The 27,134-nt window shown below is 45.9% G+C and overlaps 1 protein-coding gene and 1 long non-coding RNA gene across 6 annotated transcripts in view; one reads left to right on the top strand and one right to left on the bottom strand.

Moving 5' to 3' along the window:
• Nucleotides 1–27,134, top strand: part of LOC144020088 (axin-2-like) — a 371,050-nt gene that overhangs the window by 313,439 nt on the left and 30,477 nt on the right. The window lies entirely within an intron of this gene.
• On the bottom strand, nt 22,390–23,389 carry LOC144020979 (uncharacterized). Its single transcript, XR_013284017.1, has 3 exons — nt 22,911–23,389; nt 22,670–22,724; nt 22,390–22,594 (listed from the first exon to the last, which is right to left on the bottom strand). It is a non-coding gene; the product is annotated as an uncharacterized LOC144020979 (long non-coding RNA).

The following is a 27,134-nucleotide window of genomic DNA, read 5'->3' as shown; positions in this document are numbered from 1 at the left end:
CCGGTTGACCACCCACGTCATATTGTTTATGTACCAAGCTGCGTCTCCTGCTGCCTTTTTGTGGATTAACAAAAAAAAAAAGTGATGCAAAGCGACGTATTGTAATGGTTGGGAGCCATGAAACGTCAAACCTCGATCCAGGCTGACGCGATTGACGTCGCTGAAATTCCTGCGAGTCATCACGTTACAATGGTCACATGTGAGTGGGAAACTTTTATTTTAACCAGTCAAGCCACACACACAACGCATGCAAACACACTCACTGATGCCGTCATGTTTGGGGTGTGATTGTGGACCGAAATGCAAGGAAGCAGGGTGAAGAGACAGAGAAGTCCAAACAGGATTTTACTTCAAAACAAAAGCAAACTCCAAGTAGCAAAGGGTGCAAGATGTGGGGGTGGGGTGGTGGGGGTTGTGAACAACAGGGGGAACAAACAAACAAACAAACAAACAAAAAAATGGCACCATGATGGGGGAAACAACAATTGATCAACGCAGCAGACAGAGGAAAGACAAGACAAGAGACTAAGTCAAAATTCATAAATATCATAAGTACGTAGGTATACAAGTAAATAAAAGTTATATTAATACATTAATAAGAAATAGGGAAGTACTTATAAATAAAATAAATTGCAGCATGCCGACGCCATAAAACACTGAAAACGATGCAGTCTCATGCTGAGTCAAAGACCAATGAATAGAAATATCTGACAAAAACCACGAGATATAAAATTATGTCCATATCGTAAGGCCTTAAATCCAACCAGCGGAGGAAGGCAACTGCTCGCCACTCACAGGTAAAAGGGGTTGGGTCACAGAGTCATTCCTTCGGACGTATAGTTACCTACAGAAATGGCATTCGGCTTTGTTGCTAATGAACTTTTGAGTTGATTAAATGCACAAAGAACTACACTATTATTTTTTGTTTGCCTTTTGGATTTCATGATGAACTGGCAATTTTAAGTGACAACAAATATTTCTGAGCACTTTTGCTGTTGTCACGAAGAACATTAGTTTTACATTGAAGAAGTATGCCCCCCCCCCAACAAAAAAAAAAAAAAAATCGAATGCCCCCCTGTAATTTCTTTCTGCAGCCGGGTCTGGCCAGTTGTATGCTGTATGGGGTAGATGCCACGGACTTCCGGGTTTCCACACATCAGTGCCCTTTCCCGCCACTGCTGGCCATGTTGGTACACTTACACCCCCACCCCTGCGCCCCTCAACCACGCGTTCCTGCCGATGGGCGGTAGCGCGCAGGCGGTCTCAGCTCTCTGAAATGCTTTCAGGCAACTGAGACAGACACACTACACACTCACACACGTCGACGGGAGATCGCAACACGGAGCACAAAGTCCGAAGCGCAAGTATTGGGATACAGCCCACACGTTGCAAACCGGAACCGGAAACAAAGCTCAGGTGTGAAACCCCGGAAGTCAGAAGTCCCTCCTCCTCCGTGGCATATACCCTATTCCAATAAGTGTCACGACAGCAATGACACAGTGCCGTAAAGTGTCATGGTGTTTTCTTTTTTGTTTTTTTTTGTTTTATTTATTAAGCTGGGGACTTAGTTAAGGGAGAGAAAACTATGAACAGTTTGAGATAACAATCAGTTTTTAATCACAAAACCTTCAAGCTCCTGCTATATAGCAAATAAATGTCAGGAAAAGCCTATTAGAACATCACAAATGTATACAGGGTTAATCAGAGGCACTTAAAATATGTGCTGAATCCCATTTAACATGAGTTTGAATGTAGCTGGTTAATTTTGATAATAGTCACATTCCAAAAGGATGTGCATACTTGTGCATTACTGTATTTCATTTGTTTATTCTTTCTTTCCCTCTCAATATATATATTTTGTCGAAATTCCATTGAGTTGTACAGGTTTTAGTCACACTAATGGTGGAGAAAGTTGGAAATGAATTATCTGGCATTTGAACAAGGGTGTGTAGACTTTTTATATCTACTGTACAGGCCACAGGAATTTGGCTTCCAATCGAATATTCTGTGTGTTGCTCCAAGTTTTAAAAAGTTGAGCATTATCCGATTACATGAATTTTCAAAGTTTTGGTTCATTTGATTGTTTGCAATAGTTATTTTTGTTGAAGTGCTATTGGGGTTTACAGGGAAGGAATGGAATGGATTGTGCGACAAATTTACTCCTGAGATCCTCGTTCCAGGGGAGCCACTCATGCAATGCAATTTGCTGATGCTTTCACTAAAGGGTTCTCTGTGGGACTAAATGGAAGTAGACTGAAACAGTGTTTCATATTCACATTTTTACAGTGGATGAGCAGCAGCAAAATGTAGATTTCTGTTTGGCACCACCGGAAATTGGAAACACATTAGGCTGTTTCTCACATGGCATTGTTGCTCACAATATTAACATACAACAAACAAACAACACGTGCATAGAGAGATGAAATATATATATATATATATATATATATATATATATATATATATATATATATATATATATATATATATATATATATATATATATATTGATGGTAATTGCTACTAAAAGGGTAAAAAAAAAAAAGGTGACAATGAAGTGATTATACGGGACACAAATTGTTAAAGGATTACCACACCTAAACTCTCCTTTCTCATAGTATAGTCCCTCCAGTAGCTGTAAATCAGTGTTTATATGAAATGCCAGTGGGAGCCAAAGGTCAAAGGAGAAAATTAGCGGCTGTTTTTTCCTCTCCTTTGATGTTAGCCACAGGGCTAATCGCCAAGTGCGCCATCATCATCATTTTCACTTTCAAACAAACTCTCCAAACAAGCAAGGGAGGAGCTGTTTGCATACTCTTACATCGTTCAGCATCTCACGAGGAGCATGTTAATGTGATGGTTAATCTTTTATTTCCTTGCAGTCATGATCACACTTTTTTCAGGTAAAGTATTGGGGAGTAAAGAGTGAAGCCTGCTCACACTATTTTGTTGATTTCCACAGAGCTGGGGCTGTCGCACTGGGAGCACCAACCTCCCTTCCAGGATGCGCTCGCTTACTCATTAATACAGGGCCTGCTGACCTTTTCAGTCTTACCGTCTGCTATGCACAACCTTACTTGCTAGATAAAATTGACTTTGTTTGTTTGTTTTCTCGCTCAGACACATTGCATAAGGAGTACATATTTGGTTAAAGTGGGGTTAATTAGGTTGTTATACAAAGTAAGAGCACTTTAGAGTTAGGGATGCAATGATATCCAAACATCACGATAAGACATTATCACGATATGAAGGTCAAGATACGATAATTATCACGATATTGTGGTGGCGTTGGCGATATTTAAAAAAAGATCACAATATTGTAAAAAAAAGAGCTCCTACTAAGAAAAAAGCACAATATTGTGTTTTTGTACATAACAGCAATGCATATAAACCACCTACAGTCTCTAATAACAACATTGAGGCACTTACTTGCTAATGCAAGCACACATTGATCGCTTCACAAGCAAATTAGGTTCCCCTTCATCTGACAATTAGCACAGATTTTAAACATAAAAGGCCAAAACATCCCTAATGAAAATTAAATAGCACTAATAAACTAGCCACTAGAGGGTGCTAGAATCGCACAAATGGAAGTCAACCTGACTTTTTTAACAAATGTGTTCCTTTTAAATATTGTGAACACAACGACGACGATATTGTGGCAGTTTTAATATCACGATATCACGATATTTCCCTTATCGTGACATCCCTATTTAGAGCACAACAAACATCAATGAATGGACCACAAAGTGTCATTGTGTTCAATGTCACCATGAAAACTGTTCTCTGCAAAATGGATGTGTTCACATAATATTAAGAACAATTCTGATGATAATAACAATAAGTGGCACAGAGGTAGACTAGTTAAGTAGGGATGTAACAATAACAGCAATATTGTGATATCGCGATATCGATCAAAAGTGCACAATATATTGTCGTCGTCATGTCACATCATTCAAAGCAGCACATCTGCTAAAAAGAGGTTGGTTGATTTCTATTTGTGCAGTTCTAGTACCCGCTAGTGTATTTTTTATGTTTATGTTTAAAAAAATCCATGCTAATGGTCAGATGAAGGGGAACATAATATGCTTGTGGAACGAGTCAATACATGGAGGAACTCGATGTGATTTGTATTAGCAAGTAAGTGCCTCCATCCATCCATCCATCCATCCATCTTCTACTGCTTATCCGAGGTCGGGTCTGTTATGCCCCAATAACGAGCGGACGACGGCTTGGGCTCACTGAACTTTTATTGTCTCATTTTCACAACTCTCTTGGGCCGGTCGCTGTGACGTCACAACCGTGCGACCATAAACAATGGCTTAAAGCCATACACCACATTTACCCCCCCCCCCCCCTTCAAAGAAGTGCAGACCAATCGCAAATCACCAAACATTAACAAAGACTTAAACGTAAATGGCCTGTCTGGATGAACCGGGTAGACTACCAGTTCACCCGCATAACCTTGTGGAATATTCTGCCACGTGACAGGCTATGCACTAAACTTCAGTGGCCCTTAACTTTTAAACGTAGTCCTGGAGGTACAGAGGTCTCCGGCGGACCCGGGCTGGGCGTGGCTCAAAACGCACGGGTCCAACTGGTGCATTCAACTCTGGTGGGTCTGCTACTGGGACCCCCGGGTGTGCAGATGAAAAGTCCCAGTCCACATCCACCTGATCCGGTTCAGCGACAGCTTTCCCGTCAGGGGCCGGTGGTGAAGCAACTCGTCAAAGACGGCTGGCGTGCCACCGTGAGCCATCAGTCAGACGGAATGTGGCTGGTCCCAGCTGCTCTGTGATCTGCTGAGGTTCTGACCAAAACGAAAGCAATTTGTGTGGTCGGCTGGGTCTACGGATCCGGACCCAATCTGAAACTGCGAGTGCGGGGCGTCTCACCCGACGCACCCTGTCGTAGCGCTGTTTCATGCGACGCTGCTGCTCTGCCACTCTGTCACTTGGAGGTGTTGCTACTCCCGGAGTGGGGTGTCGAGGAGGCCGTAGACGATCCAAAGGAAGTTGGAGTTCCCGACCCAGCATGAGGAGTGCTGGGGAGCAACCTGTGGTGGCATGAGGCGTCGCTCTGTAGTGCAGCAGGGTGTTCTGCAGTGCTGCTAAAAATGGAAAATGATCAGCAAGGTGTGCTCTGAGTCCATTCTTCAAGGTCTGGTTAAACCTCTCTACGCCCCCGTTGGCTTGTGGGTGATACAGGGCAGTCCTGACATGTTTGATCCCCCTCCTCTCCGCGAAGGAGGCAAAATCCGCTGAGATGAACTGAGGCCCGTTGTCGGTAGTGATGGTGTCAGGCACACCCCAGCGGGCGAAGAGAGAAGAGAGGAAGTCAGTGACGACCTGGGTGGTTACGGACCCAACAGGATGCACCTCCGGCCATTTGGAGTGCAGGTCATAGGCCACCAGGAGGAACCGTTGATGTTGGGGAACGCCATGCAGGTCCCCACAGATGTCCACCTGGATGTGGGACCACGGAGCAGCTGGCCACGCGAGGGGCTGCAAAGGCGGTGGCGGTGTCATGCCCGTCTTGCCACTGGTGAGGCAGGCCACACAGTCCTTCACCATGGTCTCGATGTCCCTGTCGATACCCGGCCACCAAACCAAACCCCTGCAGCGCTGTTTCACTCTCACGACTCCCCGGTGACCCTCGTGGACCATGGCCAGGATGCGCCCCCGCAGAGCACTGGGAATCACTGCACACAGTCCCCTCGCATTACAGACGTCACTCCAACAGGAAAGGTCACTTCTGACCCGGTGGTAGGCAGCCAACTCCTCCGGCACCTTAGCTGGCCATCCCTCCTGGATGAAGGTACGGAGCTGGGAGAACAACGGGTCCTGCGCAGACGCTGTCTGGAGATCCTGCAGAGATACAGCAGCCTGGAGGGGTTCGTGCAGCATGAGGACCAGCTCCGACTCAGAGTGGTCGTCGACAGCAGCAGGCGAGGAGTTGGGTGTGGCCCTAGAGAGCATGTCAGCCACCCCGTTGTCCCTGCCTGGTGTGAATATCGTCTTGAAGTTATAAGCCTGCAATCTCTCCGACCACCGGTACAAACGGAGCGGCTTGTGCCCTGAACCAGTTGTGGCAAGGAGGGCAGTGAGGGCCTGGTGATCCGTGCGAAGCGTGAAACGTCGACCGTATAGGTACATGTGCCACCGCTCACACGCCCAGACGCAAGCCAGGGCCTCCTTTTCCCCCACGGAGTACTTCTGCTCAGTCGGGGTGAGCGACCTCGAAGCAAACGCCACAGGGCGTTCAGTCCCACCCTGGAGCTGGGACAGGACGGCGCCAACGGCGGTGTTAGAAGCGTCGCAGGTCACAAACGTGGGGCTCTGCAGGTCGAAATGGGCCAGCACCGGTGGGGAGGTGAGTTGTGCCTTCAGCCGGCGGACAGCAGCTGAGCACTCAGGCGTCCAGGACCAGGGCGTGTCCTGTTTGAGGAGAGCACGCAGCGGGGCAGTGGTCTCCGAATAATGAGGCAGAAACCGCAGGTAGAACGCCGTCATCCCGAGGAAGGATGACAACTGGGCGGGACAGGAGGGCTCAGGCAGACACAGGACAGCGTCAACGTTGGAATGGAGCGGGCTCAACCCGTCTGCGGTCAGGCGGAAACCCACAAACTCAATGACTGAAGAAGCAAAAATGCACTTGTCCCCATTAAGTGTGAGGTTGTGGCGAGCGAGTACGTCAAGTACCATGGCGAGGCGGACATTGTGCAGCTCAGACGTCGCTCCATGCACCACGATGTCATCCAGGTACACGACCACCCCCGGGATGCCAGCGAAAATGGTGGACATAATCTTTTGGAAACAGCTGGGAGCGGAGCTAAGTCCAAAAGGCATGCGAGTGTACCTGAAAACCCCTATGTGGGTCACAAAAGCAGTGAGGTTGCGGCTCTCGAGGTGGAGAGGAACCTGCAGGTAGCCCTGTCGGAGGTCAAGCTTGGAGAAGACCGTAGACCCGTGAAACTTGGCCGAAAGCTCCTCCGTGGTGGGTAAAGGGTACTTGTCGGGGATCACTGCCTCGTTCACCCGCCTGAGGTCGAGGCAGGGCCGCAGGCCACCCGTTCTTTTTTTTGCTACGACCAGATTGGAGATCCAAGGTGAAGCGTCCACCCGCTCGATGATGCCAGCATCGAGGAGTTTGTGCAGCTCAGCCGTGACATCATCACGCAGGGCCAGGGGCAGCCGCCGCAGAGGTTGGATGACTGGGGTCACAGCTGGATCCACCAGTGGCTGGTGGTCAAAGCTAGTAAGGCAGCCAAGCCCTGTGAAGAGGGATGCCCAGCGGTGTAACCATGGCGTGGCCACCGTCAGTATGGCGGCACCCAGGTTGTCAGTGATGGAGAAGCCCAGGGCGCAGAACAGGTCGAAACCGAGGAGGTTGGCACCCTGGCGAGACACCTGGAAGGTAAATTTTGGGAGGACCGTGGAGCCATAACGCACAGCGAAGGTGGCAGTGCCCACCATGCCAATCTTAGTGTGCCCGTAACCGTAAAGAACTTCCGCTCCAGCCTCAATCGACATCCGAGGGAAAAGTCGGCGCACTGTGGACTCGTTCAGAATGGATCTGGAAGCCGCCGTGTCTAGTAGTAGTGAAAGTTCAACACCGTCCAGTTCCACCGTGCACCACTTAAATGGTTTGGCACCGGAGCCTACTGAATGTATGGTTGTTGTGGACGAACTAGGCCGGGGAGATGCAGAGGACGGCGCAGAACGGCACACCCGGGAAAAGTGGTTCATCTTACCGCAGCGTTGGCACCGCTGCCCCGTGGCCGGGCAGCCGGGCGCTCGTGTAGGGTGAGATGGCGACCCGCAATTCCCACAATGCTGCCGGGGTGTAGCGGCCCGGCGTCCCGCGACGTTCACCTCGAGCTCGTCGGGGGGAGGAAACGGCTCGGAGAGAGGGGCCGACGGAGCTACAGCCTGCGCCAGCGCAGCGGGGCGAGGAGAGGGCGGGCCCGGAGCCGCCAGCTGAGACGCCAATTTAGCAGCCGACTCGAGCTGGAAAGCCAACTCCACTGCCTTCGACAGAGTCTTGTCGTCCGGTGACATAAACAGTTTTTCCCGAAGTCGGGGACTGGTCGTGTGCTCTGCCAGTTGATCCCGAATCATTTCCTCCTCCAAAGTTCCAAATTTGCACAGGCTAGCCAAACCCCGGAGGTCGGCGACGAAATGGTTAACAGACTCACCCGGCCGCTGTATGCATTGGCGAAAAACAATGCGGCGTACTATAACGCTCTGTGGAGCAGCGAAATGTCCGGACAGCAAATCCACACAGTCATCAAACTTCGGTGCGGGTCCAAGAGTTCGAAAAATCCGTTGTCCCTCGCAGCCCAGGCTGTGGACTAGCATAGACCTTAGCCGAGCATCGCTAGCGTCGGCCAAGCCAATAGCCTCGATAAACGTCGTAAATGACTCGTACCAGCGGGGCCACGGAACTGGCGGTTCGCCCGGTAGCGATAGAAAAGGAGGCAGGGGTGCAAGCGGATGCTCCATCCTCGTCGCCAATGTTATGCCCCAATAACGAGCGGACGACGGCTTGTGCTCACTGAACTTTTATTGTCTCATTTTCACAACTCTCTTGGGCCGGTCGCTGTGACGTCACAACCGTGCGACCATAAACAATGGCTTAAAGCAATACACCACAGGGTCGCGGGGGCAGCAGCTTTAGGAGGGAAACCCAGACTTCCCTCTCCCCAGCCACATCAACCAGCTCCGCCTGCGGGATCCCAAGGTGTTCCCAGGCCAGCCGAGAGACATAGTCCCTCCAGCGTGTCCTGGGTCGTCCCCGTGGCCTCCCGCCGGTGGGACATGCCCGGAACACCTCTCCAGGGAGGCGTCCAGGAGGCATCCGAACCAGATACCCGAGCCACCTCAGCTGGCTCCTCTCAACGCGGAGGAGCAGCGGCTCGACTCTGAGCCCCTCCCGGATGACCGAGCTTCTCACCCTATCTCTAAGGGAGAGCCCGGACACCCTGAGGAGGAAACTCATTCCGGCCGCTTGTATCCGGGATCTTGTTCTTTCGGTCACGACCCACAGCTCGTGACCATAGGTGAGGGTCGGAACGTAGATCGACTGCTAAATCGAGAGCTTTGCCTTTTGGCTCAGCTCCTTCTTCACCACAACAGACCGATACAGCGTCCGCATCACTGCAGACGCTGCACCGATCCGCCTGTCGATCTCCCGCGACATCCTGCCCTCACTCGTGAACAAGAACCCAAGATACTTGAACTCCTCCACTTGGGGCAGGATCTCATCCCCGACCCGGAGTGGACACGCCACCCTTTTCCGACTGAGGACGATGGTCTCAGATTTGTAGGTGCTTATCTTCATCCCAACCGTTTCACACTCGGCTGCGAACCGCTCCAGTGAGAGTTGGAGATCCCGGCTTGATGAAGCCAACAGCACCACATCATCTGCAAAGAGCAGAGATGCAATGCTGAGGCCACCAAACCGGAACCCCTCAACGCCTCGGCTGCGCCTAGAAATTTTGTCCATAAAAATTCTGAACAGAATCGGTGACAAAGGGCAGCCTTGGCGGAGTCCAACCCTCACTGGAAACGAATCCGACTTACTGGCAACGGTCGTGCCTCAATATGAAGTGTTATTTGAGATTGTAGGTTGTTTATATGTACTGTTGTAATGTACAAAAGCACAATCTTGTGTTTTTTTTTTTAGTAGGTTCCTTTTTTTTTTTTTTTTTTTATAATATTGCGACTTTTTTTGTATCGCCAACCTCCCCACAACATCGTGATGATATCATATTGTGATGTTTGGATGTCGTTACATCGCTACTAGTTAGCACATCTGAATGTTTCACAGTGCAAAGGGCTCAAATCTTGGCTCTTGCAAGTATTGAAGTATAACTTCTTAAGGATATACAGTATGTCAAATTCTAAACCGATACGCAAGTGTATTAATTGTTTTTTTGGATGACACCAAGAAGCGCAAAAGCTTCGTCTGCACACACAAAATATTTCTTTACGAATTAACATGGCTAACTAATGACCTGGCAGAGGATGACAACAGTGTTTTTAGGGTTTCTGTGTTTACTTGCTTGCTTTGTCGCATTTAGGTAGGTTTAAGTAAAAATACAGAATGATGCTTTTTTTAATTCATTTATTTATTTATTTACATAATCTATGAACCTGTAAAGTCTGAACATTAGCATTTCAAGGAATGAGTTTTTGTTTAATTATTCAACTATTATTTTTTTTTATCTATTTCCACACAGTTTTCTCATTTCACTATTTTTTTATCGCTCCTATTTTCCATATTCATGTCACGCCGCCACCAGGCGTGGCGGGTCATGCTTTTATTTTTGTGTCTCTGTTTCCCGTTTTACTTTGAAATCCTTACTCTCCTCTCACCCCAGGTCACTTGCCCTTCCTGCCGCTCAATCATTACCGGTCCCCGCTCATGATTATCACCACCTGCCACCAATCAACCCACACAATAAAAGCCAGCTGCATTCTCCCCTCAGTGCCGAAGTGTCACCGTCAGTGCATGGAAGCGTCCCACAGTCCTTATGTCCTTGTTCATGTTGCCTAGCGTTGTTGCCTTGTTTTTGTGCCTTTTCCTCCCTTTTGGAGCGCCTTTAGTTACCCCTTTTGCCTTGTGCCCTTTTTCCTCCCTAGCGGAGCGCTTTCTGTTGTCCCCAGTACCTTTTGCCTGTTTTTTCCTCCCTAGTGGAGCGCTTTTTGTTCTCCACTTTTTCCCCTCCCTGTTCTCCTCTCAGTTTGAGAGGAGACCTTTGTTGGCCGGAAATAAACCTGCTGCCTTGGTGGCCTACCTTACGCCTGCGTCTGAGTCCTACTTGACCTCGCCTTGTCAGTACACTTCGGCCAGCATGGACCCAGCAGGCACGGTCGAGGCCGCACTGCAGAGCCAGGAGGCCCGGCTCAACAACCAGGACCGGATCCAACAGACCATGCTGTCCCGGATGGAGGAATTGACCAGCCAGGTCCACGAGCTGGTAAGACTTTCACGGCGTCGAGCGCCAGCTCCCACTGGACAGATTCCTCACCCTGAGTTCTCTGTATCGACCACGCCATTCACCGGGGTAGGATTGAGACTGGCCTCCCCAGAACGATACTCCGGTGAACCCGGACGCTGTCAGACTTTCCTCACGGAATGCGACATTCATTATGAGCAGTTACCACAGGCATTTCCCACAGCCCGATCCCGAGTGGCCTTCATGGTGTCTCACCTGACGGGTCGGGCCAAAACCTGGGCGACCGCGGAATGGGCCAGGGGTTCCTCGGTCTGCCAAAGCGTACAGGACTTTCAAATCGCTTTGCGCCAAGTTTTTGATCCAGAAAACAATGACCGAGAGAAGGCACGAGCACTGAGCCGACTTCAGCAAGACAAAGAATCTGTCAGCGACTATGCAGTTCGCTTTCGAACGTTGGCAACAAACAGTGGCTGGAACGCCATCGCACTTCACGACCATTTTTTGAAAGGACTCTCACCTGCCATTCAAGAGCTTCTGGTTCCCGTAGATCTCCCCGTGGACTTGGACGCCTTGATTTCCCTCGCCATCCGGACCGATCATCGTCGTCAGGAGCTGGCCAAGATCGGCGGACCGCGAAGGAGGGAGGAACCCACCCCCTGGACGCGGCCACCGGAGGCCAGAAGGCTGCGACCCATCTTTCCTTCCCGACCGGAACCAGGAGAGGTGGACCTCGCCAGCGACGAACCCATGCAACTGGGAAGGGCTCGGCTTTCGCCGGAGGAGAGACAGCGCCGACGCCGAGAGGGCCGTTGCTATTATTGTGGTGGTCTTGGACACTTGGTGGAAGCCTGCACCACGAAGGGCAACCCTCCGGTGAGTTCTCCGTCACCCCGACCAGCCAAGAACCACAGACTCACGCAAATTCAGATATGTCACCACAGTTCTGTCAGCCCTTATCGACTCCGGATCCGACGAAAGTCTCATGGACTGGGAGCTCGTAAGGCAAATACGATGCTCCACCGAACCCCTTTCCGCGACCATCCTGGCTAAAGCGCTGAATGGCAAGGAGCTCTTCAAAATCACCCATATTACTGAACCTCTGGAAGTCCGAATCGGACCTCACTTCGAGACTCTCCGTTTCCACGTTTTCCACGCTGCTTCCCCTACTTTGGTGCTGGGATACCCTTGGCTGTGTCTACATAGCCCCAGAATCGACTGGAACACTGGAGTTGTTCTGGAGTGGGGAAAGGACTGCAGCTCTCACGGGTCGGAACAACCGGCACTCCGAAACTCCACAGCCCAGGTTCACCAGGTGACTCTCGTCCCACCGGATCAAGAAGAGTACCCGAACTTGCACACTGTTCCCTCCTGCTACCACCACCTGCGGGAGGTCTTCAGCAAAACCAAAGCCATGACTCTCCCTCCACACCGCCCATATGACTGCCCGATCGATCTGAATCCCGGTTCAACCATTCCCAAGGGGACTGTACTCAGTCTCAGGACCCGAACGCCAGGCCATGAACAACTACATTGATGACTCCTTGAAAGCCGGCCTCATCCGACCGTCTTCCTCGCCTGCAGGAGCGGGCTTTTTCTTTGTGAGTAAAAAGGATGGATCCCTACGCCCCTGCATTGATTACAGTCCTTTGAACGACATCACTGTCAAGAACCGGTACCCATTGCCCTTGATGTCCTCGGTGTTCGATCAGCTGCAACAAGCCAAGATCTTCACGAAGCTCGATCTGCGGAACGCCTACCATCTCATTCGGATCCGTGAGGGGGACGAATGGAAGACAGGCTTCAACACTCCTCGGGGACATTATGAATACCTGGTCATGCCATTTGGCCTCACGAATGCTCCCGCCGTCTTCCAGGCAATGATAAATGAGGTACTCAAGGACTTCATAGATCACTTCGTGTACGTTTACTTGGATGACATTCTGATCTACTCACCTGACCTAATGAGCCATCGAGACCATGTAAACCGAGTACTCCAACGTCTTTTGGATCACCATCTGTATGTGAAAGCTGAGAAGAGCCTATTTCATGTTAACACCATCTCCTTCCTGGGATTCATCGTGTCACCAGGGAAAGTGGAAATGGACGCGGACAAGGTCAGCGCCGTACGAGAGTGGCCCACGCCAGACTCCCGGAAGAAAGTTCAACAGTTCCTCGGATTCGCCAACTTCTACCGCAGATTCATAAGAAGCTTCAGCACCATTGCCGCTCCTCTACACGCCTTGACCTCCCCACAAGTCCGTTTTTCATGGAACCCGGAAGCCGAAAAGGCATTCAAAGACTTAAAAGCACGCTTCACCCATGCCCCAATTCTCAGAGTCCCAGACCCCAAACGCCAATTCGTGGTGGAAGTAGACGCCTCCAGTGTTGGAATTGGGGCGGTGCTGTCCCAGCGTTGTCAAGAGGACGGCAAGACACATCCCTGCGCATTTCTTTCACGTAAATTATCCAAGGCTGAGTGCAATTACTCAGTCGGAGAGCGGGAGCTTCTCGCTGTAAAAGTGGCCCTAGAAGAATGGAGACACTGGCTGGAAGGCGCTGAAATGCCTTTTGTGATCTGGACCGATCACCGAAATTTTGAGTACCTACGCCAGGCCAAAAGACTCAATCCCCGACAGGCCAGGTGGTCCTTGTTTTTTAACCGCTTTATATTCTCTTTAACTTACAGACCAGGCAGCAAAAACGTCAAAGCAGACGCATTGTCAAGAATCCACGAATCCGAGCTATTGGAGGCCGAGCCTGAGACCATCCTGCCCCGGGATTGCATTGTTGGAGCCATGAGATGGCAAATTGAGGACGATGTCAAGGAGGCATTGCGCAACGTCACTCCCCCCACGTCTTGTCCACCACGTCGACTCTTCGTGCCTGAGGAACTACGATCTCAGGTGATACACTGGGCTCACACTTCACAGCTGTTTTGTCATCCTGGAGTCCGCAGGACCATGTATGCTGTTGCCAGGAGATTCTGGTGGCCGGCCATGGAAACCACCGTAAAAGAGTACGTCGCTGCCTGTCCCACTTGTGCCCGCAACAAGTCCTCGACTCAGTCCCGGATGGGCCTTCTTCAGCCACTACCAATTCCATCCAGGCCATGGGCAGAAATCTCATTGGACTTTGTGACCGGACTGCCCCTATCCCATGGTAAAACCACAATTCTCACCGTTGTCGACAGGTTCTCCAAAATGGTTCACTTTATTCCACTATCCAAGCTCCCATCCGCCAAAGCTACAGCCAACATCATGATCCACCACATATTCCGGTTTTATGGTTTCCCTCTGCACATCGTCTCCGACCGTGGACCACAGTTCGTTTCCCGCTTCTGGTCACAGTTTTGTAAAGCCCTGGGTGCCAAAGCCAATCTGACGTCTGGATACCACCCTGAGGCCAATGGACAGGCCGAACGACTAAATCAACAGCTTGAGACCGGTCTCCGATGCCTTGTCTCCCAGAACCCGACCACCTGGAGCAAGTACCTGGTATGGGTCGAACTCGCACACAACTCATTGCCCACATCTGCCACAGGTCTTACCCCGTTTAAATGCGTCCATGGCTACGATCCACCGTTTTTCGCTGAACTGGAGGAGGAGGCAACGGTTCCCTCGGTCCAGGCCATGGTTCGTCGGTGCCACAAAGTCTGGTCGGCGGCCCGGACGGCGCTTCAACGCCAGGGAGACCGGGTGAAGAGGGCCGCCGACCGGAAAAGGAGACCGGCACCTGAATACAGCCCAGGCCAGCGAGTTTGGCTATCAGCCAAGCACCTCAGACTCAAGGTACCATGTCCAAAGCTGGCCCCGCGATTTGTGGGGCCTTTCCCAGTAACCAAGTCCATAGGTCCCGCCGCCGTTCGACTCCGCCTGCCAAGATCCCTCAGAGTTCATCCAACATTCCATGTCAGTCAAGTCAAACCGGTCCACGAAAGCCCACTTGTGCCCTCCGAACCCGACCCACCCCCCCCAGAGATGGTTGAAGGCGGCCCCGTTTACAAGGTCAGGAAACTCTTAGAGGTGCGTAATCGGGGCCGCGGAAGACAATACCTAGTTGACTGGGAGGGGTACGGCCCGGAGGAGAGACAATGGGTCCCCTCCCGGTTCATCGTTGATCCCTCTTTAATTGATGATTTTTATGCTGAACACCCTGACATTCCTGGGCCGTCAAGAGCCGGCCGTTGAGGGGGGGGTACTGTCACGCCGCCACCAGGCGTGGCGGGTCATGCTTTTATTTTTGTGTCTCTGTTTCCCGTTTTACTTTGAAATCCTTACTCTCCTCTCACCCCAGGTCACTTGCCCTTCCTGCCGCTCACTCATTACCGGTCCCCGCTCATGATTATCACCACCTGCCACCAATCAACCCACACAATAAAAGCCAGCTGCATTCTCCCCTCAGTGCCGAAGTGTCACCGTCAGTGCATGGAAGCGTCCCACAGTCCTTATGTCCTTGTTCATGTTGCCTAGCGTTGTTGCCTTGTTTTTGTGCCTTTTCCTCCCTTTTGGAGCGCCTTTAGTTACCCCTTTTGCCTTGTGCCCTTTTTCCTCCCTAGCGGAGCGCTTTCTGTTGTCCCCAGTACCTTTTGCCTGTTTTTTCCTCCCTAGTGGAGCGCTTTTTGTTCTCCACTTTTTCCCCTCCCTGTTCTCCTCTCAGTTTGAGAGGAGACCTTTGTTGGCCGGAAATAAACCTGCTGCCTTGGTGGCCTACCTTACGCCTGCGTCTGAGTCCTACTTGACCTCGCCTTGTCAATTCATCCTAATTTCAAGGATTGTTTTCAACAATCCACTGCCTTTTGATGCTTCTTTTAATCTGCAGTCTTGTGTGATTTTGAACTGTCCACTTCCTTATCCATTTGCTGGAAAGCAGCAATCTGGGAAAAATCCCACAATGGGTCTTCATAGATTTGTTTTTGGATTAGAAAATTCCCCAGGATCATTGGAACAATATTACAGCTCAGGACCTACATTGTCTTCTCTCCTCATAATGGGAGAAAAAAAAAAAAAAAAAAAAAGACTAATTCATACAATGTTCAGTAGCTGATGCTGTGGAGGCACATTGGCCAGCGTCTTGGCCATCCGTCATCGTCAGGTTGTCATTTTTTCCAGCCAAACCAAACTGTTATCGTCAGTCTGCCAGTCCATTTTATATTAACCATGATTCCGTCATCACCCCTATTTTAGGGCGGACAGACAGATGTGGGCATTCTGTTCTTCAGGCCGTCATCCAGCAATCATCAATAAACTGGACACCCATCAGTGACGAGCTGAGACGTTAGTGACGATTACACTGACAGACGAAAACCCAATTCTGTCAGTTCTTAGTCCATCATTTTTTTCAAAGGTTCTCAACATTCATCAGAAAAATGGGCTGATGGACAGTCCGTCAGTACTGATGAAATGCCCACCTCAGGTGAATGGGAGTCTGAATGCACCACCTGCGCCACAACTTAGCCCTACTTTTAGCTTGTCTAAAATCTGCTCTACTTTTTGGTCATGTCAAAATCTAAGCTATGGCAATACTTGTTGATAACATGGCATTTTTATTGCAAAAAGTTAAGGAAAGTAGTAAAAAAAATCAATTGCATGTTACAGCATGCGTTAAGTCACAGTGATTATGTAACAACTGCCTGGCCAAGATGGCACTGCGCACTCTATTATTTTGATACTTAATCAACTTAAAAAAAAAATTATCAGGGAATCCGATATCACCGATTTTCATGATTAATGTTTTTACTAGCGCTGTCTATGTTAAAGTGTTAACTCATTGATTAATCACAAAAAACTGCATTAATCATGTATTAACGTAAATTAATCACACGATAAATTTTGCCTGCAGATGATCCTTTAGCTGTAAGCGGATGGTTACATTAAAGATAGCACAGGTTGTGTTCGAGCAATAAACAACTACATGCATTAAGGTGAAGCATTTATTAAATGTTTGCGCATGACATTCAGAAAATTTGTGCATCTCAAAATTTTAGGGTCTTTTTTTAGTTTAAATTATGGAAGTAATTATTTATTAGAAAAATAGGAGGATGAGTGTGAAGGATCAAAAATTTAAAGACAGCTTCATAAACATTAAATATCGAAAGAATGAAAACATAACTGTAACGACTCAGCAGAGTCGATGAAAAACAGATCCCAGAAATGCAGGCTCAGAGGAGGAAAACTATCTCGATTTATTTCTTTGGCAAACCGAGTAATCAAGCTTGCTCGCAGGCAAGTCAACGAGGAGTACAAAAAGCGCTTGCAAACAGCAAGGAACACGAAGGTAACAGAAAACACTTGCAAAAGGCAAGGAGCACGAATGTAACACAAAACACTTGCAAAAGGCAAGGAGCGCGAATGTAACACAAAACACTTGCAAAAGGCAAGGAGCGCGAATGTAACACAAAACACTTGCAAAAGGCAAGGAGCGCGAATGTAACACAAAACACTTGCAAAAGGCAAGGAGCACGAATGTAACACAAAACACTTGCAAAAGGCAAGGAGCGCGAATGGAACACAAAACACTTGCAAAAGGCAAGGAACGCGAATGTAACAAAAACACTTGCAAAAGGCAAGGAACGCGAATGTAACAAAAACACTTGCAAAAGGCAAGGACGGAATAGAATAACATAAAACCCTTGCACCCGGCAAGGACTATACGAAATATGACACGGAACCAAACAAAGACAGAATTAACAACAAAAGGCGACGCGGATACATTCACGTGAATACAACTAACCGAGGAACAAAACAGATTCAAGAATATTACCAACATGGGAACGCAGAGAACACTTGGACACAATGGTGAGCAAATAATAATCCGACAGCTGGCTGTGCTGCTCGGAGTCCTTTTAAAGTCTTGATTGCAAACATGTTGCAGGTGCGGCGCTGGGGAACGCCCCCCTCGTTACAGGCACTGAAAAAACAAAAGCACAACAGGGCTGAGAACCGAACCATGACAATAACAGGTACCCTTCAAATCTGGCGCGCAAAAAGTGATGATTAAAAAAGCCTTTTCAGTGATTTTTAATCATGATTGATCAAAATTTTAAGAGTGATTAATCTGATTTAAAAAAAAATCGTTTGAACATGGTGTATTACTTTAAAATGTGTGAATGGTCATAACCTAGACTACAAGTGCCCTATGAATAACTGATGACAAGTATGAATACCCTCTCGTCCGTAGCCTGTTGGGATAGGTTCCAGCTCATGTGCACCCCCAAGAAAGACAAGTTGTAACAATCCGTTCTATGGCACTGCACCGCCCAAACCATCACGCGTTACAAAGTGTATAGAGAAGGGAAGGCGAGATGAATGAATTGTTCATAAAACGTCCATTCAAAAGCCACTTTCAAAACTTGCATCAGCTGTGTGAACCACAATACTCCTAAGATGATAACAGCACTGAGCTGTGAGTTTTGTGTGAGATGAATAAACAGTTCTTTTTCTCAGCCCAAACATAAAAAAAAAAAAAAAAAAAAGCAATAGACAAAAGTTGAGATTAGGTAATAGACATAAAAGCAATAAGGATGCAACCACTGACACAAAGTTGTGAATGTGTAATGCTGCTCACAGGGCTCGTTTACTGAGGGGCCTTTTCACAAGCATTTTCTGGCAACTTTGTTTTGGACGCCTAACAGAACATGTGAAAACGGATCTCAAATTGGATGTCTTTGACTATGCAACCTCTTCCTGAAAATTATTGACATTGACTATTTTCCCAAAAAAAAAAAGAAAAATACATTGGTTTTTTGATGATGTCCATAGTGACATTTTCTGGTCAGTTTTAGTCAGTCAAAAACATGGTCAGGGTTACAGGAGTACATCATGGCCAAGTTGTCATAGCTACAATAACAACATCAATGGAAAACAAAGAGCCATTTCTCACTCAGTGTCTCGTGTTTTGTTAAACTGCAGACTGCTGTCACTTCCGTCTACAGTGTCCAGTCATGTTACAAGTTTAGCTTGCTTTTTTATTACTATGAATTTTTTTTTCTTCTTCCGAGGGGGGGCATGACAGAAAATAATTGAGAAGCACTGGTATAAAGGAAGAGAATGTTTCAACATTTTAAAAATAATATAAATAAAATTCTTTGAAACACACTATCTGTAAGTTCCTTTGTGAAAAAACTAAATTTATATATATATATATATATATATATATATATATATATATATATATATATATATATATATATATATATATATATATATATATATATATATATATAGAAATGGCTTGAAATTGGCTTTTCTCACTGCATTTGCGCCATGTACTGTCATGCATAGACTACTGCCGTTGACTTGACAACGACCTCCGAAGCAAGTATCCGAGAGAGAAATTACGAGGACTGGTTTCAACCCGAGTATGAGTAATTATTTTGTTTAGTGTTTTTACGATTATTCCAAGTTTGTAATTGTGGGGTGTAATAATCAAATGTGTCATTGAATTTCGATTAATTGCACAGCCCTAGGACAATCTCCTATCATTTGACAGTGATTTGTGGGGATCACAGCAGTCATTTATTAAATCTGATTTCTAATTTATATTTGGTTTTAGCTGTAATCTTGTGCTGTGTACTGCATGCTTGATTGTGGAACAAGCAGAGAGAACAAAACCCAACAGTCGACTGGTATGATCTATTTAATAATGAATGTAGACAAGGTGTTACTGTAGGTGTTTTTTCAGTCACTGAAGCAGACACATTGCACTGCATCCAAAATGTGCCAACAATGTGTCCAACCACACCTCGTATTATGATCAACACACCCACGGGTGTGCACTTGCTATTTAAATATCTTGTCACCAGGCGAGACAGTGACAACTGCGCAAGACGGAAACTAACAACAATACCAACAGATAAGAGACATGAGTGGAACACAGACCATATTTTTCCTGGTCTCATTCCAAGCTTGTCATATTTTGACAGTTGGTCAGTGAATGAACCCTTAATACTTGTATTTTGTGGTGCTACACTGAGCGAATGCTGTCCCATTCTTTTGTTGCTTGTAATTAATTTTATTGTGACTTATTCCTGACTACTTATTGTGACTCTAACTTTGGTGCTTTCAGTGCCTTTTAATTGCCCTGCAGGATTGATTGATTGATTGATTGATTGATTGATTGATTGATTGATTGATTGATTGATTGATTGGTGTTACCAAGATGGGCAAGACTTTTTGTGGGCTGGCAATCATTTAGAAAAAATAAGCAAAACATGGTGGCTGTCAGCATAGATATCTATATCAATACATAGAGCTTTCAGTCTGAGTGGCTGCTATGTTGAACAGGAAGACCGACGATGGTCTCTATGTTAAAAACCCAATTATAAAGTGACATGTGACTTGTATCATAGTTGCATTTTTGATGTTTATAACAAACCAATCCGCGTGAAAATCGCTGAAGAATTCAATGAGTTCTAATTAACTTATTGGAGCCAAACACTTGGCTTGCTCTATAGCTAATACATCTTTGGTCTCCACAGCTGGCTACTGTACCAAATAGCATGCAGGCTAACTCATCCAGCATTCAGGATGTCGCAAGGACTATTTACCCAACACCAAATCTAAACCAAGCCAGATTCTACCTTGGCCACATTGCAAAGCCAGATTTTACTTAAGGTAACCGATTTGAAACAATATGCCTGCTGATTATAATAATACATTTTCAAATAATTGAATGTCAGGGTTTTTTTTTTTTTTTTTTTTTTTTTTTAATGCTTTGGACAACATATGGTGTGGATAAATCACTATAACTATTTAGGTCAAATTTTATTTATAATGTCCCAGTGTTTGTGTCCTGTACTGTATGTCAAATATGTCATATTTTCCCCCGGAAGTACATCATATTAAGTTACAAATTCAACCAGATTTTGTTTGCCGGCGTTGCCACAATAAGTGACTCGGGATTGTAGGAGTGAGTCCAGCTTCACTTTCATGCAAAGTATCCTATAAAATATTAAATATATCTAACTATGGAAACTTAGGAGGTGTAATGAACACTACAGGTAGTCTTCTATTTATGAAGATTGAGCCGACTTAAAAACATTCGCAGATACGAACAAACGCTGACTGATAAAATGCCTTAGTGTGCTCTAATGTTCATGTTTTTAAGTGTTCCACTTCATGCAATACGGTACTGTATTGTAGTTCCCCTTTCTGCCACAACCCTGCCCAACAGCACCGTGTCATACTTAGGGATGTAACTATAAGGGCAATATCGTGATATTAAAACTGCCACAATATCATCGTCGTCATGTTCACAATATTTAAAAGGAACAGATCTGTTGACACTTTCAATCCCACGCATTTTCTGACAAGGTAACTCCAGAATCCCACCAGATTTCGCATATTTTCACCCATTTTCAATGCTTATTAGAATATTGTGTGCTATAACTAAATAGACATGGTGAAAGATTGGGGTCTCCTCTTTCATTAGAAAAAAAAAGTATGATTCTACCTTATTTTGTTCTTTAGTAATCATCATTTGAAAATGGCTTGATTTGACATAATTCAAGAATCTCGGGCAAAATCAGGAGAAATGAAGCTTTTTGTGAAATGATGCATTTTCTGCAAAACAGTGACTTTTACAGTAATATTCATTGGTTTAGTGACATCTCAAATATCTCAACAGTCCTTGCCTTCCATAAAACATGAAAAAAAAATGAAAATGTGTTTTTGATAGCAAAATAAGGATTTATTTACATATCTGATAGCGTGTGTAAACAGCAATATTTTCACATTTCACAAACTATTTACAAAATGTTGATTATTTACAGGAATGTTTGTGCATGTGTGTGGGTGTGCGTGCTCGTGTGTGCGTGCTCGTGCGTGTGCGTGCGTGCTCGTGCGTGTGCGCTATTTACGTACTATACAGGGAAATTGTCACGCCGCCACCGGCGTGACGGCCCATGCTTTTATTTTGTGTCCATGTTTCCTGTCTTGTTTTGAAAATCCTAACTCTCCTCTCACCCCAGGTCACTTGCCCTTCCTGCCGCTCCCTAATTACCGGTCCCCGCCCATGATTACCACCACCTGCCACCAATCAAGACTCACAATAAAAGCCATCTGCATTCTCCCCTCAGTGCCGAAGTGTCACAGTCAGTGCATGGAAGTGTCCCACAGTCCTCATGTCCTCGTTCATGTTGCCTTGTATTTTTGCCTTGTTTTTGAGCCTTTTCCTCCCCAGTGGAGCGCCTTTCGTTACCCCTTTTGCCTTGTGCCCTTTTTCCTCCCTAGCGGAGCGCCTTTTGTTGTCCCCAGTACCTTTTGCCTGTTTTTTCCTCCCTAGTGGAGCGCTTTTTGTTCTCCACCTTTTTGCTTCCCCGTTCTCCTCTCAGTTTGAGAGGAGACAGCTGTTGGCCGGAAATAAACCTGTTGCCTTGGTGGCCTACCTTACTCCTGCGTCTGAGTCCTACCTTACCTCGTCGTGTCAGAAATAACAGCTCCATTTTCACATTTGATAAACTATTTACAAATTTGGGGTTATTTACAAAATATGCATGCATGAATGGGTGCATGGGTTTTGTTTTGAAACCCAATAGTGTCTTTTGTGTGATCGCGTGTGAAGCTTTCTTCTGCGTTCAGGGGGACACTGCAAGATGTTCACACGCTTGTGCCTCTGCCAGTGTAGTAGCTGCTTCTGTAAATTACAGAAAATACTGTGATCAAGATGTAATTTTTATTATTGTTGCAAGGTATTGTGATTTTTTTTTACCTCTCGGTCGCACTGCGTGTGACTGCGAAGGGGCCATTTGTGTACGCTGCCCCAACTGTAATCGAATGTTGTGCAACATGCGTTAGTTAGTACGAGGTTACAGACATTGCACATACAGTATACAGAAGCATGTCTGTGAATATTCTCATCCATCCAAGTCATTTCATCCCTGTCACATTCAATATACTGAACTAGGACAATTGTGATCACTCGATTTACAGAATATTAAACGTTAGCTTACCTCCGGGGCTTCCAGGAGCTTTCGGGGATAAATCGCTGCTGCTGCTACCTTTGCCACACTTGAATTGATCTGTTCAACTGGTGAAGGCGGCTCGAATTCGCCAAAATCGTCACGGATTCCTCGTCAGATGACGTGGACTGGTCAGAGATACGACGATGCAAACTTTCACTCCGTGTCTCAGAGAACGCCGGAGGCGGTGGCTTCTGAAGTGGGCGCCCGTGACGTTTTTGTCGCTTTTCACACTCTCTTATGCAGAATCCGGCTCCTTGATCTTTCTATTCGTCATCTCTTGACCGATCGTGACAAACGCTCTGCTCAAAAGCGTGAGCTTTTGTTTTTAGCGGCCTCCGGTTAGCCGCCGTTAGCACTCGTCTTTTCTCCCCCAGCCACCGGCCCCCACCACTCCACAACACTCCGCCTTTACTAGGAAATCACATCCTTCTCGTGTAAAGAGACCATCACTGCCATCAAGAGGGCACAGTTCGTCACTAAAGTGCTTCACGGGCTTAATATTCAGAGGGAAACTGCCCAAGAGTCTCATCCACCCATTCATTAAAAAAAAAAAACACATTTGACGAACTTTTTCGTCTTCGGGTGACGCCCACCGGGTGTCACATGACGAACTAGTTCGTCGGCGGATTGCAAAGAGTTAAAAAAGTCAGGTTGATTTCCATTTGTGCAGTTCTAGCACCCTCTAGTGGCTAGTTTATTAATGCAATATAATTTTTATTAGGGATATTTTGGCCTTCGATGTTTAAAATTTATGCTAATTGTCAGATGAACGGGAACCTAATTCGCTTGTGAAGTGAACAATGTGTGCTTGAATTAGCAAGTAAGTGCCTCAATATTGTTATTAGAGATTGTAGGTGGTTTATATGCATTGCTGTTATGTACAAAAGCACAATATTGTGCTTTTTTTTAGTATGAGCTTTTTTTTTTTTTTTTTTTTTTTTTTTTACAATATTGTGATCTTTTTTAAATATCGCCACCCCCCCCCCCCCCAATATTGTGATAATTATTGTATCATAATTATTATTGTATTATTATATTATAATATTGTATTATTATGTATTATTGTATTATTATTGTATCCTTGTAAATTCATATCGTGATAATAGCGTATTGTGATGTTTGGATATTATTACATCCCTAGTCATACTGGCATCTCATCTCTTCCTCCGTCCCTCGCTGTATGTCTTATTGTCTCTCGGTCATTGTGCAACACACTTGCAGTGTCATTTGCACGGTTCCACACAAGTAAACTTTATGTACGTAAACTTTATTTAGCATGGCTGATAAAGGAATGGCTAATTAAGATCGCTAGTCAATCTGCTGACCTGTGCTTGTGTTGGATGCTAAATGCTATCTTGGTTGACAGTTCGACAGCTGTAAACAAATTAATCCACTCACCAGAAACATACACCAACTTCCTCGTTCCCCATCCCCTCCCTATCATGCTCACCTATAATTTATTTATTCATTTATTTATTTATTTATTATAAAGGTCCCGGCTGGTAAAGAGCAACTGGCTGTGTTGTGCACTATTTGGCCCCAAAGACCGCAATGATATTGCGTTGCATACATTGTCTTAACTTTTAAAATGTTTAGACGTACCAATACGTGTCTATAGAATATGTACTGTATATAATTTCATTTTGTTGTATTTGTTTCCTTTTTTTCTTCATCTAAAAAATATACATTTTTATTCATTATTATACATTTATATAGAAATATATATTGATTTTATTTCATGTAGCTGGACTAATGAACAATTAGACTTATGAAGAGCCTCTCGGAACCCATTGTGTTCGTAAATTGAGGATGTATTATTGTCAATGATGAGCAAATATTTTAACATTTACAGTCAGATCACATGGGCGGTGTGGTTCAGTGGTAGAGTGATCGTCTCACAATGACAGAATGACAGATCTTCTTAAGTCTAATGTAAAGTGCTTTGAGGGCCTTGTAAGGTGGGAAAGCGTAATATAAATGAAGTACTATTTACATCAGCATTATAATGAAATCACCGTTTAAATATAATTAATGCATAACATACAAAGAGAGAGACCCTATGATCAGAATTGAAAAACATACTGTATGATAGGGTGCCAATCGGACACATAGCCGACAGTTTTTCTTCTTCCCTTTTCAGAACGGTCCTTTCATAGTGTCACCAAAATTCAAAGGAAAGAGCAAAGCACTGAAGGAGAAATCAGGTCTCCTAAAGTGTGCTGATGGCCCAAACTTCACTTTCTACATTTGGGACATGAACTCACGCAGAAAGCTGTTTCCCTGGAAGAATTATGAGTACAGGATGGCGTGGTGAGCGTCAGATAGATTTTGCTAACCATGCCAGCCGGTTTGCCAAGCCTAAATGGATTAGGCCAAACATCACAGACGTTGTCTGTAGCCTATACATTATTAAACTTTGAAGCCACCAAAAAACAGGATTGCAATTGAAAGACATGAGAGTGGGCAGAGAAAGTAATTATTCATCCCCAGTGCCCCCCTCCCACCTTCTTGAACAAATCCCTCACTCATGTTTAAAAAGTGACTATTCTTTTTTTTATTTTATTTTTTATTCCTATTTTAATGCCTTTTTAGCATTGTTGAAAATCTTAGCTGGTTATTACAACTCTTAATTTATTTATACTTTTCCAAACTTGGAATTAAAGTTTATTTTTCTCAAATTGGATCTTTCAAAAGGAACATCCTTAACTAGCCATAACAAGAAGATGAATGGCTGGCTTCTCAAATTTTAAGGGTGTTATGCACCATGTCCAACTTCAAAGGCCGTCTTAACTCCACATTTTAATTGTATCTTCTTCAAGCCTGTCTGCCTGACCGCCATCTGATTCTGCTGACAACTGCACTCCTCTCCCTTCTTCATGCTCATCCTTCTATCTCCCCAGTCCTTCTTCCCAGTCTTTGCCCATCTGTCATGACAGATCTTCTTAAGTCACTACAGCCGCTACAAGTGTCAACTCCGGCACGAGCCCGAAATTACTTTTTGGGGATGAGTGTTGACATCTAGCACTCAGCCCTCAGCTCATGCAAACAAAATGATGCTATTTGCCCTTCTTTCCCTCCTCCCCACTCTGTTTATTTCTCTATCCCTGCATTTTTTTCCCTCAACTATTTCTCTTTGAGCCTACAAACAGCCATTCACGCTTCTCTCCATATGGGCTTTAATTTGCCATTGTCCCCCAAGATATTCCTCGCTCAGGCTTGAGATAAAGGGATAATCACTTCAAAGGGAAGCTAAGGGGGGTAGAATGTCCCCTCCCTCCCATGCTGAAAGGAGAAGTGGACAATACGCTAATTGAGAGGGGGAACTGATCACAGGGTCTCTTCAAAGGGACGCCTGGCCACGCCCCCTCCGATGCACTTAATTTTATTAGTGTTTATAGAGATGCAGCCAAAATTATCACCCAAACCCACCATAGCCTTTGAACTCCTAAATATTGGGTTATTTGCAATTATCCACCCTCTCCACTTTTCTTTCTGTGCTATTTCGGTACAAGTGTAGGATTTGCGCTGAGGAAAGAGGGATAAAACACAGAATGTATTGTTTGCATTGTGGCAACTGTGGGATGATGAAAATAGGAAAGTTGTTCTTAAGAAAAAGTGGCTATAAATGATACGAACCTTCTGTCAGGTTGATGTTTCTGTTGGTGCAGCATCAAAGATCTCAACATTACAATAGCCAAGAACACACGCATAGAAGAGACATTTATTTCAACCCTTCCTACGCTTTACATCAACTCAAGTACCGTCTCATTTTATTTATGTCCTGGTATGTCAACCGCATTAGCAAGCAGTGAATTGCTCACTCTCTCTTGTGTTGTCAATCCGGCTTTTAATCAAACAAGTGCTTAATTTCCAATCTCTGGTGACAGACCCGATGTTCTTAATTTCTTCCCCCTCACAAGCTCCCAATTAGCCTTCAGGTCACCCTGTTTTTATTGGGGCTTTATTGCAAGTCACTGGCTGTACTCCCCATCCTTTATTGTGCTTCTTTTTTTTTGTATAAATAGTGAGGGCCCTAACAAAGGGGTGAGTGCAGGTTCAACATAGAAAAAAAGGGCTTCTTGTGGCTACTTTACGGCACCCTCTTTTGTTGAAGCACAACACAAGCATGGGCATTCGAGGGTCAGCAGGTGTGGTCACAAGGATTTGCCATTCTGTGGCGACTGCAAAATCAATCGTAATCAAATCATCAAT

This window comes from Festucalex cinctus, chromosome 6 (assembly GCF_051991245.1).
Source record: "Festucalex cinctus isolate MCC-2025b chromosome 6, RoL_Fcin_1.0, whole genome shotgun sequence".
NCBI classification, from domain to species: Eukaryota; Metazoa; Chordata; class Actinopteri; order Syngnathiformes; family Syngnathidae; genus Festucalex; species Festucalex cinctus.
The sequence above is the reverse complement of the archived record's forward strand: the minus strand, read 5'-3'. Positions and strand labels throughout refer to the sequence as shown.